Below are 13,622 nucleotides of genomic sequence, written 5' to 3'. Positions count from 1 at the left end.
GCCGTCCTAATGATAAAGACAGCCTAGACCGAGGTAAGCCATAAGAATGGAAGTGGCCAAGTAGGCCACTCAGCCCATCGTGTCCTTTCTGCCGTTTAATGAGATCATGGCTGATCCGATGATCCTTAAATCCACGTTCCTGCCTTTTCCCAATAACCCTTTCTGATGTCCTTACTGATTAAAAATCTATTGATCTCAGCTTTGAATATATTTAATGAACCAGCCTCAACAACCCTCTGCAGTAAAGAATTCCACAGATTCATTACCCTTTGAGAGTAGAAATTTCCCTTCACCTCTGTCTTAAATGTATGAAACCTTATTCTGAGATAATGCCCTTTGGTCTCTCCCTCAAGGGGAGACAAGTTTTCCATATCTACTGCTATTATAGCCTACAGAATAGCCGACTTCTCCCCTATTGAGTGTAATGGAATACACCCTGGATGGCTGCAGCTCCAACAACACTCAATGCTTGACACCATCCAGCACAAAATAATCCATTTTGGTACTGCATTGAAACGCCTTCACATTCACTCCTTCCACCACCCACACACAGTGACTGCAATGTGTACCACTGCAATGCATTGCAGTTACTCATCATAGGGTCTTGTAGCACAGAAACGGACGCTTCAGTCCAACTTGTCGGCATGGACCAGACATCCCAATCTGACCTAGTCCTATTTGCTAACATTCAGCCCATATCACTCTAAACCCTTCCTATTCATATACCCATCCAGTTGCCTTATTAATGTTATAATTGTACCAGCCTTCACCAGTTCCTCTGGTAGCTCATTCCTTACATCCAACATTGCCTATGTGAAAAAGTTATCCATCAGGTCCTTTTTAAATCGTTCCCCTCCCATTTTAAATGAATATCCTCCAGCTTTGGACTTGCCCACCTGAGGAAAAAGACCTTGGTCATTCATCCTATCCAAGCAGCTCATGATTCTATAAACCTCTATCTGGTCACCCCTCAGTCTCCAATGCTCCAGGGGAGAAAAAGGCTCCAAACTATTCAGGCTATCCCTATAACTCCAGCCCTCCAGTCCTGGCAACACCCTTGTAAATCTTTTGCTGCACCGTCTCAAGCGCTACAACAACCTCCCTATAGCAGAGTGACAGGAACTGTATGCAGTAATCTCAAAGTGGCCTCACCAACATCCTGTACAGCCACAACATGACATCCCAACTCCTATATTCAATGTATCAGAGATAATGGGAACTGCAGATGCTGGAGAATTCCAAGATAATAAAATGTGAGGCTGGATGAGCACAGCAGGCCAAGCAGCATCTCAGGAGCACAAAAGCTGACGTTTCGGGCCTAGACCCTTCATCAGAGAGGGGGATGGGGTGAGGGTTCTGGAATAAATAGGGAGAGAGGGGGAGGCGGACCGAAGATGGAGAGTAAAGAAGATAGGTGGAGAGAGTATAGGTGGGGAGGTAGGGAGGGGATAGGTCAGTCCAGGGAAGACGGACAGGTCAAGGAGGTGGGATGAGGTTAGTAGGTAGATGGGGGTGCGGCTTGGGGTGGGAGGAAGGGATGGGTGAGAGGAAGAACCGGTTAGGGAGGCAGAGACAGGTTGGACTGGTTTTGGGATGCAGTGGGTGGGGGGGAAGAGCTGGGCTGGTTGTGTGGTGCGGTGGGGGGAGGGGACGAACTGGGCTGGTTTAGGGATGCATGGGGGAAGGGCAGATTTTGAAGCTCGAGAAGTCCACATTGATGCCATTAGGCTGCAGGGTTCCCAGGCGGAATATGAGTTGCTGTTCCTGCAACCTTCGGGTGGCATCATTGTGGCACTGCAGGAGGCCCATGATGGACATGTCATCTAGAGAATGGGAGGGGGAGTGGAAATGGTTTGCGACTGGGAGGTGCAGTTGTTTATTGCGAACTGAGCGGAGGTGTTCTGCAAAGCGGTCTCCAAGCCTCCGCTTGGTTTCCCCAATGTAGAGGAAGCCACACCAGGTACAGTGGATGCAGTATACCACATTGGCAGATGTGCAGGTGAACCTCTGCTTAATGTGGAATGTCATCTTGGGGCCTGGGATAGGGGTGAGGGAGGAGGTGTGGGGACAAGTGTAGCATTTCCTGCGGTTGCAGGGGAAGGTGCCGGGTGTGGTGGGGTTGGAGGGCAATGTGGAGCGAACAAGGGAGTCACGGAGAGAGTGGTCTCTCCGGAAAGCAGACAGGAGTGGGGATGGAAAAATGTCTTGGGTGGTGGGGTCGGATTGTAAATGGCGAAAGTGTCGGAGGATGATGCGTTGTATCCGGAGGTTGGTAGGGTGGTGTGTGAGAACGAGGGGGATCCTCTTAGGGCGATTGTGGTGGGGGCGGGGTGTGAGGGATGTGTTGCGGGAAACACGGGAGACGCGGTCAAGGGCGTTCTCAATCACTGTGGGGGGAATGTTGCGGTCCTTAAAGAACTTGGACATCTGGGATGTGCGGGAGTGGAATGTCTTATCGTGGGACCAGATGCGGCGGAGGCGGAGGAATTGGGAATAGCGGATGGAATTTTTGCAGGAGGGTGGGTGGGAGGAGGTGTATTCTAGGTAGCTGTGGGAGTCGGTGGGCTTGAAATGGACATCAGTGACAAGCTGGTTGCCTGAGATGGAGACTGAGAGGTCCAGGAAGGTGAGGGATGTGCTGGAGATGGCCCAGGTGAACTGAAGGTTGGGGTGGAAGGTGTTGGTGAAGTGGATGAACTGTTTGAGCTCCTCTGGGGAGCAAGAGGCGGCGCCGATACAGTCATCAATGTACCGGAGGAAGAGGTGGGGTTTGGGGCCTGTGTAGGTGCGGAAGAGGGACTGTTCCACGTAACCTACAAAGAGGCAGGCATAGCTGGGGCCCATGCGGGTGCCCATGGCCACCCCCTTAGTCTGTAGGAAGTGGGAGGAGTCAAAAGAGAAGTTGTTGAGGGTGAGGACGAGTTCACCTAGGCGGATGAGAGTGTCGGTGGAGGGGGACTGGTCGGGCCTGCGGGACAGGAAGAAGCGGAAGGCCTTGAGGCCATCTGCATGCGGAATGCAAGTGTATAGGGACTGGACGTCCATGGTGAATATGAGGTGTTGGGGGCCAGGGAATTGGAAGTCCTGGAGGAGGTGGAGGGCGTGAGTGGACATTCCACTCCCGCACATCCCAGATGTCCAAGTTCTTCAAGGACCGCAACATTCCCCCCACAGTGATCGAGAACGCCCTTGACCGCGTCTCCCGTATTTCCCGCAACACATCCCTCACACCCCTCCCCCGCCACAACCGCCCTAAGAGGATCCCCCTCGTTCTCACACACCACCCTACCAACCTCCGGATACAACGCATCATCCTCCGACACTTTCGCCATTTACAATCCGACCCCACCACCCAAGACATTTTTCCATCCCCACTCCTGTCTGCTTTCCGGAGAGACCACTCTCTCCGTGACTCCCTTGTTCGCTCCACATTGCCCTCCAACCCCACCACACCCGGCACCTTCCCCTGCAACCGCAGGAAATGCTACACTTGTCCCCACACCTCCTCCCTCACCCCTATCCCAGGCCCCAAGATGACATTCCACATTAAGCAGAGGTTCACCTGCACATCTGCCAATGTGGTATACTGCATCCACTGTACCCGGTGCGGCTTCCTCTACATTGGGGAAACCAAGCGGAGGCTTGGAGACCGCTTTGCAGAACACCTCCGTTCAGTTCGCAATAAACAACTGCACCTCCCAGTCGCAAACCATTTCCACTCCCCCTCCCATTCTCTAGATGACATGTCCATCATGGGCCTCCTGCAGTGCCACAACGATGCCACCTGAAGGTTGCAGGAACAGCAACTCATATTCCGCTTGGGAACCCTGCAGCCATATGGTATCAATGTGGACTTCACCAGTTTCAAAATCTCCCCTTCCCCCACTGCATCCCTAAACCAGCCCAGTTCGTCCCCTCCCCCCACTGCACCACACAACCAGCCCAGCTCTTCCCCCACACCCACTGCATCCCAAAACCAGTCCAACCTGTCTCTGCCTCCCTAACCGGTTCTTCCTCTCACCCATCCCTTCCTCCCACCCCAAGCCGCACCCCCATCCACCTACTAACCTCATCCCACCTCCTTGACCTGTCCGTCTTCCCTGGACTGACCTATCCACTCCCTACCTCCCCACCTATACTCTCTCCACCTATCTTCTTTACTCTCCATCTTCGGTCCGCCTCCCCCTCTCTCCCTATTTATTCCAGTTCCCTCTCCCCATCCCCCTCTCTGATGAAGGGTCTAGGCCCGAAACGTCAGCTTTTGTGCTCCTGAGATGCTGCTTGGCCTGCTGTGCTCATCCAGCCTCACATTTTATTATCCTATATTCAATGTACTGACCAATGAAGGCAAGCATGCCAAATGTGTTATTGACCACCCTGTTTACGTGTGACTCTGCTTTCAAGGAACAATGCACCTGTACCCCTAGGCCACTAGTTTAGCAACACTCCTCAGGACCCTACCATTAACTGTGAAGGTGTTGCCCTGGTTTGCCTTATCATTTGCAACACCTCACATTTATCTAAATTTAACTCCATCTGCCACTCATCAGCCTGTTGGCCTATCTGATCACGGTCCTGTTATGCTCTGAAATAATCTTCTTCGCTGTCCACTACATCACCTATTTTGGTACCATCTGCAAACTCAGTAACCATGCCACCTATACCATATCCAAATCATTTATGTAAATGATGAAAAGCAGTGGACCCAGCACCGATCCTTGTGACATCATGACTACCTAGGGAGCACCTTCCGAACTTATGGCTCTTACTACATAAAATGACAAGGGCAGTAGATACATGGAAAATACTGCCGATTGCATGTTCTGCTTCGTTGCATCCTGGCCTGGAGTAATATCACTGTTCTCTCAATGTTGTTGAGTACAAGAATTCCCTTCCTAGCACAACTGTGGGAATTCCTGTACTACATTGCCTGCAGCGATTCAAGAAGATGGTTCACAACCACTTTCTCAAGGGCAATTAGGGATGGGCAATAACTAGTAGCAACACAAAACTGACTTGAATGAATAAAATATCTCAGCATAACTCAAAATGCTCTAGAGTCAATGAAGCAATTTTGAGGTTTTATTATGCATTTTACAATGGAACTCCAGTTGCTGTGCAACCCAAAAATAGCAGGTCTCTTGAATATGATCAACTTCCGCAAATGAACAACTTCATTATTATTTCATTTCATTCATCTTATGTTTGCCTAGAGCGAGGTAGGCAGGAGGTGGTGTTGTGGTGATTATATCACTGGATTAGTACTCCACAAACCCCTGGCTGAGGAAACAGAAAATGCTGGGGGATCTCAGCAGGTTCGGCAGCACCTGTGGAGAGAGAAACAGAGTTACTATTTTGAGTCCCACCTGACTGTTCTTCAGAACTGAGCCATAAACTCTGTTTCTTTCTTCACAGATGCTGCCAGACCTGCTGAGTTAGAGTCATACAGTCATAGAGCACGGAAACAGGCCCTTCGATCCAACTTGTCCATGCCGACCAGACATCCCAATCTGACCTATTTTCCAGCACTTTCTCTTTTTATTTCAGATTTCTAACACCAGCGGTTTTTTGCTTTTATTTTATGTTCCAAGGACACGAAATTTAATCCAACCATAGCAGAGTTGGAAATTTAAATTGAATAAAATCTGAAATTGAAAGCTATGCTAATGGAAATGGTATAAGCACTATTGTTTGCCGTAAAAGCCCGTCTGTTCGTTAAGGTACTTTAGGGATGGAGGGGAGTTGGTTAGCTTAGTTGATTGGCTGGTTGGTTGGTTTGTTATACAGACGGAATAGTTGAAATTCAATTCCCTCACTGGCTGAGGTTACCATGTAGACTTTCCTTCTCACACTGTCCCCCCACCTGAGGTGTAGTGACCGTCAGGTTAAACCACCACCAGTTCTCTCTCTCTCTTTCTTTCTCTCTTTCTCTTTTAATCTCTCGCTCTTTCTCTCACTCTCTCTTCCTCTCCCTCTTTTTCTCTCCCTCTTTTTCTCTCTCTCTCTTTCCCTCTCTCTCTCTCCCCCACTTCCCACCCAGCATCTGTCTCTCTCTCTCTTTCTCTCTCTTTCTCCCTTGCTCTCTCTCTCGCTCTCACTCTTTTTTTCTCTCTCACTCTTTTTCACTCTCTCTTTCTGTCTCTCTCTTTTTCTCTCCCTCTCTTTTTCTTGCCCTCTCTCTCTCTCGCTGTCATAAGCGAGCAGCCCTTTCATCCCTTGGGATTGTGGTGATTTTACCTTCAGGATGGAAAACTGTCATCCTTTCCTGCTCTGGCACACATGTGCCTCCAGGCCCACAGCAATGTGGATGACCTTAACTACTCTCTGGGTGATTAGGGATGGACAATAAGCATAAAACCCACCGGTGATTCCCTAACATCCCATGAATGAATAAAAATAAGTCGGTTAACTAGAGCAATAGAAACTCTGCTTTGGCTACCCATCAGGCTGACAAGGCATAACATATCGCACAGTGCATTGCCTCCACAGTACTGCCAGGTATTATGCGTACAAGTATGTATGTGTCTGTGAGTCTGATTTTAACCTGACTCATCAGGTACATAGAAGAAAGTGCGCCAATTATAAACATACAAACTGACAGACAGAGAGGCTCCTCAGAGCTGGTCCAATTCCACCATCGCTACTTTGCCACATTTGGAGAAGAAACTTGTGGGAATAGAGTTTCTGCCACACTTTACAGTAGCAACACTCTGAAGAATTTCCTGACGCAATATTATATTAATGTGGACAAGGGTTCCACACAATACTGTCACAACTCACCAGAATCACATGCTGGAAATCATGTCCTGTTATTTCCAGAATCAACATGAGAGTTATTTTTTTTTAAATGCACAGATTCACTTGTCTTCTTGAACCAGATTGACAGAAAGCTCAGAGCAGATTTTGGAAGTTAAAATTATGACAAATAATTAGATGCTAGCAACAGGTAAAAACATAGGAGTCATTAGCATATACCATGACTAATTAAAACTCTGATCTGTTTATAAAGTCCCCAGTACATTCAGACATAGGCAGATATAGATAGGGAGAAAAGAAACATGGTTGTTATGGAGGGAGGGAAAGCTGTTCTGTGGTTGTTATTCACAAGATATGTCAATTTTTGTGATGGTATGAATACTGCCCCTCAGTCACCCTTCTCTGAATGCTTTCACCGGCTTACAAGAAGTACAAAGTGGCTGGTTCACTTATGAAATATCGCTGGCATTAATTCAAAGTCGCAGTTTATAGCAACTGCTGAAGGAAAGATAAACTGGTTTTCTTGAGATTTAAAGTGGCTTACCGTAGAGACAACAGAAAAATCCCCAGCTGGTCATGGTCTGAAAGCTTCCCTGTAACTTGTTCACAGAACCAAGCTGTTCAGTTACCTGAGAATCAATCATATGGTTGTTGACAGGCAGAATACCTTTGTTATCAATAATTGGTCACTAGACCATAGACCAATCAGCTCCTTGTTGACAACCAAAACTCTATCTGTACAATCCTTCAGCTCCAGTTCATCTAAAAACTGTATTTCAATTAGTAGGTCACAAACAGCTGTGTAAACAATACTCACAATGAGTGTCAAGTTACTTGCTTTCAAGCAAGTAGCAATACTGCAGCTGTCCTTAATTTTTAAAGTAATTATTTTTGGTTTCTGTCTATAGTTAAAAAAGAAAAGGAAAATAGACATTATCTTTACAATACTGAGGAGGCAAAGAAACACACACAAAATACTATATATATATATAGTGTGTGCTACTAAATCATACTATGAGGAAGTATGCAGGCCTGGTCAAACATACTTAAAAGATGCAAGGTACTCCCATGAAAAATACATGAGGGCTTTGCGTGTAATTTTCCACAAAGTAGCTAGAAAAAAAACAATTAATTGATGTGACTAATAAGATGTTTGTTTATTTATTGATTCAGCTGGTCAAAATATCAATAGGTCTCCATGAAAGGCTTGTGCATATTAGCCATGTTTTAATAGATCTATGGCTTTGTATGTTGTTTTTCATTAAAAAACCCAGAGACACAAATTTCATTTGTATCCTGGTTTTTGTTCTCTGGATAATTTCATTCCATATATGTTTAGATCCATAATTCCTTTGTCCAAGGTCTGGCTGGTAGAGCTGCCAATTAAGCAAATTTTTGTCTATTCGCTGATCCCCTCTCCTTCTAGCACCTGGTTAAAGCTCTCGTCCGCTCACTGTTGCCAAAGTACATGAGCTCAGTTCACAGTAGCTGAAGTGTGAGTGTCTACAAGAACTATCCAGCGCACTATAATGAACTTTGAATTGTGCAAGGTCATTGGAGGTAAGTATGACAATGGTTGGCTCACTAATAGTGAAAACAGCAATCAGCAAATAAAAAATGTGGTGGCAATTCATTCTCTGTCGCTGCGTCAGTAATATATTAACGATTACACTAACTTTATCAGAAAAAAAGTTGGCACTGAGACTCCTGTAAAGATTTAAGGCCAGGTAGCAGAAGTTTTGAAAAACGGAGTAGATTTTTAATAGTATCTTAAAAGGAAAACAGAAAGACAGAGATTTAAGAAGGGAATTCCAGCACTTAGAGCCCAGCTAGCTGAAAGCAGCCACCAATGTTTGGAGATAACACAGTGTAGAGCTGGATGAACACAGCAGGCCAGCAACATCAGAGGAGCAGGAAAGCTGACGTTTTTGGTCTGGACCCTTCTTCAGAAATGGGGATGGGAAAGGGACTGTGAAATAAATAGAGAGAGGGGGGAGGCGATGATGGAAGGTGGATAAAAGAAGAGATAGGTGGAGCGAGGACGGACAGGTTAAGGAGGCGGGATGGAGCCAGTAAAGGTGAGTGCAGGTATGGAGTTGGGAGGGGGGTTGGCCAGTTGCCCTTCACAGTGGTCAAAAACGCCCTCAACCGCATCTCTCACATTTCCCACAACTCATCCTTCACACCCCCTCCCTGCAATAACAACAAAGACAGAATGCCCCTCATCCTGACATATCACCCAACCAACCTCCGGATTCAACGCACCATCCTCCGCCACTTCCGCCACCTGCAATCTGACCCCACTACCAAACACATATTTCCCCCCTCACCCTTATCTGTCTTCTGGAGGGACCACTCGCTCCGTGACTCCCTTGTCCACTCCACACTCCCCACCACCCCTGGTACTTTTCCCTGCAACTGCAGCAAGCGCTACACCTGCCTCTATACCTCACCCCTCACTGCCATCCCAAGCACCAAGAAGACCTTCCACATCAAGCAGATGTTCACCTGCACATCTGTGAATGTGATATATTGTATCTGCTGTTCTCAATGTGACCTCTTCTACATTGGGGAAACCAAGCGGAGGCTTGGAGACAGCTTTGTGGAACATCTATGCTCAGTTCGCGACAAACGACTGCACCTCCCAGTCACAAATCACTTCAACTCCCCCTCCCACTCCTTGGACTACATGTCCATCCTGGGCCTCTCCCAGTGCCACAACGATGCCACCCAAAGACTGCAGGAGCCTCATATTTCACTTGGGAACCCTGCAGCCCAACTGTCTCAATGTGGACTTCACAAGCTTCAAAACCTCCCCACTCCCTGACCTCATCCCAAAACCAGCCCAGCTCATCCCTGCCTCCTTGACCTGTCCAGCTTTTCACCCACCTATCCGGTCCTCTCACCTCACTGACTAACCCCCACCCCCACTTCCTATCTACTAGCCTCATTTATACCTCCTTGACCTGTCTATCTTCCCTCAACTGACCAACCCCCATCCCAACTTCCTACCTACACTCACCTGCACTGGCTCCATCCCTGCTTCCTTATCCTGTCTGTCTTCTCTCCACCTATCTGCTCTTTTATCCACCTTCCATCACCCCCTCTCCTCCCCTCTCTATTTATTTTAGAGCCCCCTTCCCCTCCCCCATTTCTGAAGAAGGGTCCAGACCTGAAACGTCAGCTTTCCTGCTCCTCTGATGCTGCCTGGACCGCTGTGTTCCTCCAGCTCCACACTGTGTTATCTCAGATTCTCCAGCATCGGCAGTTCCTACTATCTTACCGATATTTGGAGATGCACAGCAGGCCAGGAATAGAAGAGCTCCAATATGTCAGAGTTATAGTGGTAGAGGAGATTGCTAAGATCAACAGGGGCAAGGCCATGAAAGGATTTGGAGGCAAGATGAAAATTTTAAAAGCAAGGTGTTACTTGACTGGTTGCCACGGCGGGTCAGCGAGCGCAGGGATGAAGGGTCAATACTGATGTAAGTTAGAATTAGACATGAGCAGCAAAGGTTTTTATTGACAAAACAGTCAGGAATCTTGAAATACATTTGTTGAATATCAGTAAAATGGCAATAATGAAACATGGAGAAGTATAAAACTGAACTGTTTCACTGGAAAGAAACTTATCGCCTATTACTATACTCAAACCACATCATTAATTTATGTCCAGCAGAAGAATTGGGAATGGGCAATGATTCCAAAGGCCCCCAGGCTGTGTGTATATATTAGAGATATATGTAGCAATCATATATCATTAAATGTGGGCTTGTGAAAAAAAATTTAACACTCTTGGGACAAGGGCATTACCGGCTAGCAAATATATATTGCCCATCCCTAGTTGCCCTTGAGAAGGTGGTAGTGGGCTGCTTTCTTGGACTGCTGCAGTCCATGTGCTGTAGTTTGACCCAAGATTTTGACCCAGTGGTATATTTTCAAGCCAGGAGAGTGAGGGGGTTGGAAGGGAACTTGCAGGGGTAATGTTCCATGTATCTGCTGCCCCTGTCCTTCTAGGTAGAAGTGGTTGTAGGTTTGGAAGATGCTGTCCAATGATCTTTGGTGAATTTTTGCAGAGCACCTTGTAGATAATACACACTGCTACTACTGAGTGTCAGTGGTCTAGGGTATAGATGTATGTGGGTGTGGTGTCAATAAGGTGACCCGCTTTGTCCTGGATGGCATTAATCTTCTTGAGTGTCGATACACTCATCCAGGCAACATTACAGCATTTTATGATACTCCTAATTTGTGCCTTGTGATGATGGACAGGCTTTGAGGAATCAGGAGGTGAATTACTCATCACAGTATTCTTAGCATCTTGGAGCCCCTATGTCAAGTTTACAGGTGGTGAGTTTCTGGTCAATGGTAAACTTAAGAACATTGATAGTGGGGGATTCAGTAACAGCAACACCATTGAATGTTAAGGAGTGATAGTTATTAGAGGTGGTCATAGCTTGGAATTTGTGTGGCACAAATGCTACTTACCACTTATCAGCCCAAGCCTGGGTATTGTCCAATTAGATCATAGAGATGTATGGCACGGAAACAGACCCTTCAGTCCAACTCATCTATGCAGACCATATATACTAGTCCCATTTGCCAGCATTTGGCCAATATCCCTCTAAGCCCCTCCTATCTTGTTTGATTTGGACTTAGGCTGCTTCAGTATCTGAGGAATTGTGAACATTGCACAATCATCGGTGAACATCCCCACTTCTGACCTTATGATGGAGGGAAGGTAATTGAAACTATCAAAGCTGGTTGCGCCAAGGACACTTCCCTGATGAACTCCTGCAAAGATGACTGACCTCCAACAACCTCAACCACAACCATCTTCCTGTGTGTCAAGCATGAGTCCAAGCAGTAGAGAGTTTTCAGCATGATTCCCATTGATTCCAGTTTTGATGGAGATACTTGATACCATATTCAGTCAAATGCAGCCTTGACATCAAGGGCTGTCACTCCCAGTTCGCTTCTGGAATTCCTTTGTCTATGTTTGAACCAAGGCTGTAATGAGGTCAGAAGCAGAGTGGCCCTGGCAGAACCCAAACTGAGCATCGCTGAGCAGGTTATTGCCGAACAGATGCTGCTTGATAGCATGGTTGACAACACTCTAATTCACTTTACCGATGATCAAGAGTAGACTGGTCGGGTGGTAATTGGCTGAGTTGGATTTGATCTGCTTTTTGTGTGCAAAGCATACCTGGGCAATTTCCTACATTGCCTGTTAAAAACCAGTATTGGAATAGCTTGGCTAGGGAAGCAGCAAGTTCTAGAACACAAGTCTTCAGCATTATTGCCAGAATACCACTTTTGTAAAAACAGAATTATTGCAGCTTTAAGTACCTTGAAAGATCAGCTACACTGATGTGTTACTGATCTCAAGATGGATTGTTGCCAGTTTGTAAAATTTGGATTATATGCTATTTTGACATCAATGGTTTAATTTTTTTAAACCTTCTGAGTAATCCATGAACATTGTTAATGTGACTGTTATAAGTAATTGCCTATATGAAGCATTGCACATTGCATTGGAACTCCAAGGTCTTGGGTCTCTGACAAACAATTCCCATCTTTGCAAGTTCCTTTTGAAGAAGTCACTGAGCTAGACAGGTTGTAATGTATCCTCTCAATAAGAGGGGGCGTTTTGTCTTGTGGGCTCATGTTGGGTTCTGGGTGTAGAGTGGGGAGAGGGTAAAGTCTGGTGGGGATTGGGTTGGGGTGTGGGAGGTTGGGTTGGGGGACACGAGTACAGGATGGTGTCAGGCCCATTGGTGTGGAGTGTTGTATAGGATCTGGGGTGATGTTAGGTGTCTGCAAAGATGTAGTTGGGTATGTGTGAAGCAAGTTGTGGTGTTGCAGTTAAACAGTCACTTGGGGTTTTGACTAAGAATTACGTCTAACATTTTCTGAATAAAATTTCATTAATTGCAACAAAACTGTCTGAATTCTCTGATTTAAATAGATACCTTCAGAAGGTTCCAGATGTAGCAGGATTGACCTATGGAATCTTCAATTTCCAAAGCAATTGCTTTGGAGTCTGCTATGATAGGGATTTGTAGGGCCTCCGTGTGCACCTCACAGCTGCACTTCAGAAACAATTATCTAGCCATCAGAAAATCTGGGCCCATACGTTTTCCACGCTTGTATTGAAATACAAACTACATATTCCTATAAATAGACAGCTCAAAGGTTAGGACTTATCTTTGCTTCAAACAGGAATTAACTTAAAGTGCAATCCAATGTGTGTGGGAGAGAATATAAGAAAGAATGAGACAGAAACGAGTGCTAATCTCTTTAAAGGCAGTGAGAAGACAGAGGCTGGTTCTAAAAGCCTAACTGAAGACATTTAATCAAAGGTAGTTTGCTAAACTTAATTTTTTTCACCTTTTATCTTAGCAGAATTCACTGTTTTCAGCTTCAACTCGGATTAACTGAGGTGATTTTGAGACATTGCAAGCAGGACTTGATTATTGTAAAATCGTGAAGTAACTGCTTGAGGAATTATCACAGTTGTGCTTTTATAAGGCTACTAAGTTTGACAATTGTAAGTTATGGAACAAGACAAGGAAAAAAGTGGAAGTTAGTTTAGTGGGTGTGCACCTAATGTGGCTCAAGATGCTTCAAACAATCTTCTTAATGAACTGCAATGCCAATACTGTGAGGCTGTACATTCTACATTTTGAAGCTATCAGTCATATTTCCTTCGATGTAGCTCAGGCAGAATTCTAATGTGATTACTGAGTACAACATACTGAGTACAACGAAGGCATAAATGAACTGCTGTTAAATGTAGTTTGTGGTGTAAGTTTTTTTTTCCATACTGAATAACTCTGAAGTAAACTATGTGGTAAAAAGTACAC

General features: G+C 45.9%; 1 protein-coding gene across 6 annotated transcripts in view; it reads left to right on the top strand.

Annotated features, from left to right (window-relative positions):
• LOC125460485 (solute carrier family 26 member 6) overlaps positions 1 to 13,622 on the top strand; it is a 174,490-nt gene that overhangs the window by 36,775 nt on the left and 124,093 nt on the right. Inside the window, exon 1 of one of the 6 annotated variants that reach the window (XM_059649777.1) lies at positions 12,992 to 13,118. The exons of the other annotated variants lie outside the window; for them this stretch is intronic. The gene's annotated coding sequence lies outside the window, so the exon portion shown is untranslated. Of the gene's footprint in view, positions 1 to 12,991; positions 13,119 to 13,622 lie in introns of those variants that run through there. 6 annotated transcript variants of the gene reach the window in all.

Source organism: Stegostoma tigrinum, chromosome 11, assembly GCF_030684315.1.
Source record: "Stegostoma tigrinum isolate sSteTig4 chromosome 11, sSteTig4.hap1, whole genome shotgun sequence".
Classification (NCBI taxonomy): Eukaryota; Metazoa; Chordata; class Chondrichthyes; order Orectolobiformes; family Stegostomatidae; genus Stegostoma; species Stegostoma tigrinum.
This window is presented reverse-complemented; position numbering and strand designations above follow the sequence as displayed.